Here is an 8,081-nt window from a genome sequence, read left to right on the forward strand (position 1 = left end):
CTTCACCTGCGCTTGACCGCTGTTCCCTAGGGGTTGAGCCCCTAGGTGTAGGCAGCCGGCAGGACTTACTGGATGGAGTGGATCAAGACAAACTTGACTAGACAGGGTACAGGATACAGGGTCTCAAACAGGCAGGAAACAAACACAAGGTTCACAACCAGAAGGGAAAGGAAGCCAAAAGCAGACAGGGAAGGAGCAATCAGGACTGGATTCAAGACAGGATTCAGGAGACTCAAACAGGCAAGGAATACAGACTAGGGACACTAACTAAGAAACAAGGCTAAACAAGACAAGGCAGAAGTGCACTTAAGCATAAACACCACCCTGGACCTTTGGCGTTGCAAAGGCAAAGCAGAAACTTTCCAGGTGGCTAATAAGCCCATCTGCAGCTGAGGCTCAGCTACAGCAATCTCAAGGCAGCTAAGGGTGAGGCTAGCTGCCAAACTTCCAAGCAAGACTGGAGGGCTAAAATATCTGGACCGGACCGAAAAGTGTCTGGAAAGTCTATGGTAGCCACCGGTTCTGGCCACCAGAGGGCGAGGCGAGCACAGCCAAGGAAAACAGTCACAATCCTGACAGGTGCCATAATAGAAAAGTCTCTTTGTGCACAGTATCAGTATTCATGTTTGATTTGAAAAGAATAAGTCTGGACAGACAGAGATAATGGATTTGTGAGGCTAATGGGCTCATTTTCAAAACAGAAAAATGTCTAAAAAGTGGCATTTGGATGTTTTTCTTGCCAAAACATCCAAATTGCTATTTTTGAATCCCATTTTTTAGATATTTTTCTATGCAGTTCATCGGCTGTACATCCAAATCACAAGGGGGCATGCCATGGGGCATGTTGGAGGCAGGATTTGGGCATTCCTAACACTTGAACATTTTTCTGTCATAAAGGAGCATAACAAAAATGTCCAGGGCTACAATTTAGATGTTTTGGTCTAGACCTGTTTTTATCAAAACTAAGTCCCAAAAAGGTGTGTTAAATGAACAGATGACCACTAACCCCATGTTATTGCAACAGTGGTCACTGACCCCCCTCCCTCCTCCTTGAAAGAAACAATACTGACCAGCATCTATGACAGCTTCAGATATAATAGCCAGAACTATTAGAGCAGCAAGCAGGTCCATGGAGTAGCCTAGTGATCAGTGCAGTGCACTGTAGAGATGGGGACCTAAGCCCATATCCCACTCTAACTGTTATACTTGTGGTGGAATGTGTGAGCCCTCCAAAATTCACCAAAAATCTACTGTATCTACATATAGGTGACACTTGAAGCATAAGGGCTATTGTAGTGGTATACAGTTGGGTACTATAGATTTTTTGTGCATTTTAGAGGGCTCACCTTACAAGATACGAGTGTAATGGTGAGACCTGTACCTAGGACCTTTTATGTACCCCAGCTCTGCTGGGATGTCTATGTGGCCAGACTACTAAGGACGCTGGCTCCTCCTACATCCAAATGGCTTGATTTTGTGCATTTTTCACTTGAATGGATTTTTTTTTAATGGTCCAAAAAGATAGACGCACTAAGTACAACAACATCTAGCAAATAGCCATTTTCAAAACAAAATGATAGATGTTTTTCTGTTTCGAAAATTGCTATATTTCATTACTTAAATTTTGGAAGTTTTTAGCAAAATGTGCAAAGTCAGATTTAGACATCACATCAAAAATACCCCTCTAAGTTTCTCTATAAGGGTTTAGGTCATAATTTTGAGTGGCTCTCCCCTAGCCTATGACTTATCTAGCATTTGTATTTTTTTTTCAAAATAAAAGACAATTTTGAAAAAATGAAAGCATATAAGTACATAAGTAGTGCCACACTGGGAAAGACCAAAGGTCCATCAAGCCCAGCATCCTGTTTCCAACAGTGGCCAATCCAGATTACAAATACCTGGCAAGATCCCAAAAAGTACAAAACATTTTATACTGCTTATCCCAGAAATAGTGGATTTTCCCCAAGTCCATTTAATAACAATCTATGGACTTTTCCTTCAGGAAGCCGTCCAAACCTTTTTTAAACTCCGCTAAGCTAATCACCTTTACCACATTCTGTGGGAATGAATTCCAGAGTATAATTACACGTTGACCGAAGAAACATTTTCTTTGATTCGTTTTAAATTTACTACATTGTAGCTTCATCGCATGCCCCCTAGTCCTACTATTTTTGGAAAGCGTGAACAGACTCTTCACATATACATTTTGCCTGTAGGCTATTGTTAAAAGAAAAACAGTGAAGCCAAAGATGTTTTGATCATCACAAAAAGTTTAATAAGGAAATGCCATGTTTTCACAAACGAATGAACATGGAGAAAGAGAGAGAGAGAGAGAGAGAGAGAGAGAGAGAGAGAGATGTTTTTGGTTAATTGGAAGTACAACACTGCTGATTTGTAGCTTTCATTGCAGCATTTTCACTTCTTGCATTTTCTCACAGGGCCTTGGCAACATTTGTTTTGGGAATATGAACCTACAGCAAATTAAAGAAAAGTCAGAATTAAAGATGAATGAAGCACATGACATTTTGTTATAAATAACTTATTTCTCTGCTCATATTTAGCCTGACTTGTCAATGGGTGTAATGATCTCTGTAAAATTATTTCAGGGACCTAGGAGGCATTTCTATGACTGGGCTCCTTGAGGTAGGCACACTGATGCTGAGTGCCAATTCTGTAATAGCATCTGTGTACGAAGATACAGTTATAGAATACTAGCTAAGCCTGCATTGACATAGTTGAGTCATGCCAGGTCAATGGTAGGTATAAATATTCATGTGTTTCCTAATCTGCAGATAACTTACAGTGTTCTATAAATTACGCTCATAACTTGGAGACCTGCCCATGCCCCTCCCATGTTTTGCCACTTGCAGTTACTGCACGTTAATGCACATTTATCCTATTTATTTACTAGCGCTTACTGTTCTTATTATTGTGCCAATTATTTTGGCACTTATGAACATATGGCACATGTAACTAACATGTGCAGTTATAGAATTGACCTTTTACTATAACTTGATGAGAAGGAATATGCTAAAATATATTTAGGTGTCCTTTTACAAAGCAGTGGTACTGCCGGCTCACCAGGTTAGCGAGGGATCCCCTAACGCCTCCTAAATAGGTGGTGGTAAGGGCTCCCTCTGGAAATGGCCGCACGGCAAGATGCAGACATGTTATCGAGCAGGTGAAATGTCTGTATTTTCACTATAGGCCATATTGCTGCTGGGTTTGTCCTACTATTTTGTAAAGGCATGTAGGTATGTATTTGGTTTTATTAAATAGGACCAAAGTAGGCACCATTCTACCTAATTAACTTAGATGCCCTGTAATAAAATTACTCCTGACATAACTAATGAAAAATGAGTTGTTGATCTAAGTCCAGATCTGAAGAGAAAGTGCCCATATCACAAAACTCATTTGTGATTCTGCTAGAAAAGAATATGTCAAGAAGTAAATCACTGGCTTCCTCAAATTTGAAATATCATGTGATGATCAGCTAAGTTATTTATAAGTTATTTATCTATTAGTGCATTTATCACTTTTGGGGGAATTTTTTCATACTGTGAAGTGCAGAATTGCACAGAATTCCCCTTCCCTTCAGAATAAGAACATAAGAATGGCCATATTTTCTACCACGTGTTTTAGATGTGCATCAAAATGGAATTACTGCCCAGAGTACGTGCTAGCTGGGTGGGAGTTGCAATTTTACGCACATTGGATGTGCTTAGGCACCTACGAACCATAGTTAAAGGGCCCCTCTGTTTTCTATTTGTTTCTTTTTAGAATGTCATTCTGGTGGCACATTTGAAGAAATACGTGTGTATATCCTACAGTCCTAATCAAGTAAATAAACTTTATTGATAAGGTAAACTCCTCTTTAAAAAGTGCCCAACACAGGCTATGTTTCGCCCAAAAGGGCTGCATCAGGGGCTCTATAAGACTGTGTACATACACAACAATAGTGAAATTATATATCTTGGTTGCCACCAAATGTAATAAAGGGACAAAAACCTACACGCTATCATTTACTGGAAGGCGGTTTTGTCCTTGACATTGCCTATATGCTGTTTGTTAGCCTGCAACTGTGTCTTAGTTTTTAGTCCATTTATTACATTTGGTGGCAACTAAGATATGTCATTTCACAATTGTTGTGTATGTACACACTCTTATAAAGCCCCTGACGCAGCCCTTTTGGGCCAAACACAGCCTGTGTCAGGCACTTTTTATTGAGGTGTTTACCATATCAATGAAGTTTGTTTACTTGATCTGCTCTGATTGGTTTACACGTTGGATTTTGCGGATCATCTGTCTTCTTGTTTTCTGGGTCTATCCCACAGTCCTATACATAGCTTAAAAAAAGGCTCCATGTTCCACAGGACCTTGGTAAAATTGGCTGAAAACTGTGAATGTCCCATTTTCTGCATTCCACTGCTGACCTAGATACCTTATGGAAAAAAGGGTTTCACATTTGCAATTTTACATACCTACAGAACGGTAATACGAATACTGGTTATTCTGTGGGCAGCACTGGACGGGCTTGCAGGCTGAAATTAAGAATAGAATAACAAATGTTGAAAACAGGCCTTTATTATATTTCCTAATTTTCAGTCATATCTAGCTTTGTGTACTAAGGGCCCCTTTTACAAAGGCACACTTGTGTTTTTAGCGCATGCTAAAAATAAACGTGTGCTAAATGCTAGAGACACCTATCTTTTCTTATGAACATTTTTAGCATTTAGTGCATGCGCTAAAATCACTAGCACACCTTTGTAAAAGACTCCCTAAATTCTGATTAAACAGCCACTGTTCCCTGAGACCTCCACCTACAGTCCTTCCAGTAGGGGGTGATGTTTCAACATCACATTATCAATCTTGAGGGACAGGCAAGTTCTTTAGGACTCCAGGGAACCTGCCTGTCCCTAGTGATTGAAAACACAGTATTGAAGCATCACCCACTACTGAAGAAATTCAGTTGAAGGACCCGGGTTCAGCTTAGAGGGAACAGTATATAAAGCTATGATCTCTATAGGAATGAACTTTATTTATCAGTATCCTTTTTGCCTATTGTTCAACTGATTTATTGTTATTTTTGTTTTCTTTTGTAAATTCATTATTGGATATAAACCAGAAAAAAACCAGGATATAGTTGGCCACTGAAAATAAACTTTTTTTTTTAACGTACAAATTTTACCTCTTACTAACACTGATAATATTTGTTTAATAATCAACCTATAACCTGATAGATTTAAAGTGTTAATTAGTCTATCCTTCAAAAGTGACTCCATTAAATAACCCCCTTTAGAGTCAGGTTGACAGGCTTGTTGTTGTCAGCATTGTCCTTATTACCATATTAAAGTGAGGGCTTCTGTCCACCTCTGGGTCTCTGCAAAACTTCCTGGTTTCAACAAATTGTTCAATGTAACTGTCAGTGGTATTGCCAGAATCTTTCTAAACTCTTATAATATCTGACATTGTATCCCATTTGACTCATTTGCTTGTTTGTTTTTTATTTTACTACATTTCTGCAACTCCAATGAATAATGTTGCATCTTCCTCATTTTTGAATAAAAAAAAGTGGTATATTAAAAGCATTACCCACTAACCAATCACTTTTCTATGGGTTTCCTCCAGTCACTTTTTTGGTGCACAGTAACCAAAACATTTCTACTTTTTCCTTATCATCACTCACACTATCCTCTTTGCTGCTTCTTTTGTGCAAATTTCTACAAACATAAAATGAAGGTCAATGATGTCTGAAACATTGACATGTTCAAGGTAACAATTAGAGTATGAACATATCAGGAGTGGAGGAGTAGCCTTGTGATTAGAACAGCAAGCTGACAACCATGGAATGGAGGATTCAAATTCTACTTTTGTTCCTTGTGATCTTGGGTGACTCACTTAACCCTCCCTTGCCTCAACTACAAAATTAGACTATAATCTCTCTGGGAACAGAGAAATACCTCCTGTATGGCAGTCAATCCCACCTGGAGCATCTATTGAAAGGTGTGTGTTAAATCCAATTAAGTTTGTAATCATTAATAAAATGACTTATTCCCATATTATTAACAAGGCATTATGCCAATACAGAAGAGCACAAAGTACTGGGAAATGAGAGAAATAAATTATGGAAATTCTAGAAACTAAAGATGTAAAACATAGTAATAACAGAAAGAAAGAAGAGAAGAAAAAGAGTTAACCTATGAAGTACTTTTGTTTATGTTTAAGTCTGGCATTTTGGGGTGGCAACATGAGCAACTGTCCTAGTCTCTTATGCTATAGGGGACCCGCAAGCCACAAGCTGAAGGAAATATAGCCTGCAGGTGTGCTTTGGGGGACGCTTTCCTGGTTTCAGCCCTGGGCCTTGCATTTCTAGCACCAGTTCTCTTTATTGTATAATGATCTGACCCTACAGCTAAGGACTAGGAAGAAATATAAACATTCTCTGAACATTTATAGAGACGGGACTTCATAGAAAAAAAACTGGAAAATAACTAGATAATCAAGTGTTGAAAATTTTAGGTTTTCCCACTCACATTCTTTATGATTTTGGACAAATCACTTTACCCTCTATTGCCTCGGATACAACTTAGATCAGGTGTATTCACCACAGTAATTGAGGGCAACCAACAGGTCAGACTTTCTCTAGTGCATTACTTCCATTTTATGCAACTCTCTCTTATGCATATTCTACTACTACTACTACTTATCACTTCTATAGCACTACAAGGCATACGCAGCGCTGTACACCATACAAGAAAAGACAGTCGCTGCTCAAAGAGCTCACAATCTAACTAGGACAGACAAACAGACAGAACAACTAAGAGGGATAGCCTGAAAACCTGACCCATTGGTAGCCATTGATGACTGGGAGTGAACACCACTCACTTAGACTGTGAGCCCATTTGAGAAGAGAACAAACTCATGTACTTGATCTTTAACTCTTCTTGAGCTTGGATTTGGAAAAAGTGAGTACTAAATCTGAAGTCCAAACTTCTGAATAGTGATAAACTGGATTTTAATTTTATGTTATTTTTTTTTTACAGTTCTGACTGCTTGGTATACCCTGGCACATTTCATTGATAATTCTTGGTTTGAACTTGGAATATATGCATTAATGCAAATGGTAGCTGCCACCCTCAAATTATAGAGTTCAGATGATTACAAAGCAGATAAGGATCATAAAAGATATAATTTCCAGTATTATCAGACTGAAGCATTACTTACGATTATTACATGGGTCTTGTCTACAACATGGATCCTGGACTGGATAGCAGTCTGGGCTGGGAGGACAGCATTGTCTTTGACGGCCCCAATATGCCATTCTTGATTTCTGGTACGGTAGTGCCTTGAAGAAAGATGTGAAGAATGACACTGAGCTCTACTCCTCACATGAACATGCTCTATTTATACAGGAGTTTATCAGGAAGTTTTCTACAGTACCAATAGTATTTCTGCTGGAGACTAGTAATTACAATATAATTGAAGAGATACCAGTCATTTTTTAGCAATGCAGTTTTGTTGTTGAAAATCAGGGTGTTTCTGATGCAGATCAGCCCTTGCAAATAGCGGCCAAAAAAGCAAACAGGATGCTAGGAAATTTTATGAAAGGGATGGTAAATAAGACCAACAATATTATAATGGCTCTGTTATCACTCCATGGTGCAACCTCATCTTGAGTACTGCGTTCAGTTCTGGTTATCGTATCTCAAAAATGATATAGCGGAATTAGACTGTACAGCGCTGCGTAACCCTAGTAGCACTCTAGAAATGTTAAGTAGTAGTAGTAGTAGACAAGGTTCAAAGAAGAGACATTCAGTGTTTAACAGAATTCCTGACCTCTTTCACACCACAGAACATACAGACCCTCATCAAATACAGAATAAGTATCCATAATCTAAAAATAGAAATACTGTATATAAAAATTAATCTGAACCCCCCAAGAAGCCAGACTCTGCATACATTGCAACACCTGAGAAAAAGAAACAATGATGTGTGTCCTCCTATACTGTGCAGAAAATGATAGCAGCTGCAAATTTCAAAAACTGACGTATTGCAATCACGACATTAGAAATTAACAAATA

The 8,081-nt window shown here is 38.7% G+C and overlaps 1 long non-coding RNA gene across 1 annotated transcript; it reads right to left on the minus strand.

Moving 5' to 3' along the window:
* Positions 1–2,252: 2,252 nt before the first annotated feature.
* Positions 2,253–7,365, minus strand: LOC115459266. The gene is made up of 3 exons (XR_003940243.1): positions 7,225–7,365; positions 4,482–4,541; positions 2,253–2,471 (listed from the first exon to the last, which is right to left on the minus strand). It is a non-coding gene; the product is annotated as an uncharacterized LOC115459266 (long non-coding RNA).
* Between the last annotated feature and the right edge of the window lie 716 nt (positions 7,366–8,081).

The sequence above is a fragment of the Microcaecilia unicolor genome, unplaced genomic scaffold (assembly GCF_901765095.1).
Source record: "Microcaecilia unicolor unplaced genomic scaffold, aMicUni1.1, whole genome shotgun sequence".
NCBI lineage: Eukaryota > Metazoa > Chordata > Amphibia > Gymnophiona > Siphonopidae > Microcaecilia > Microcaecilia unicolor.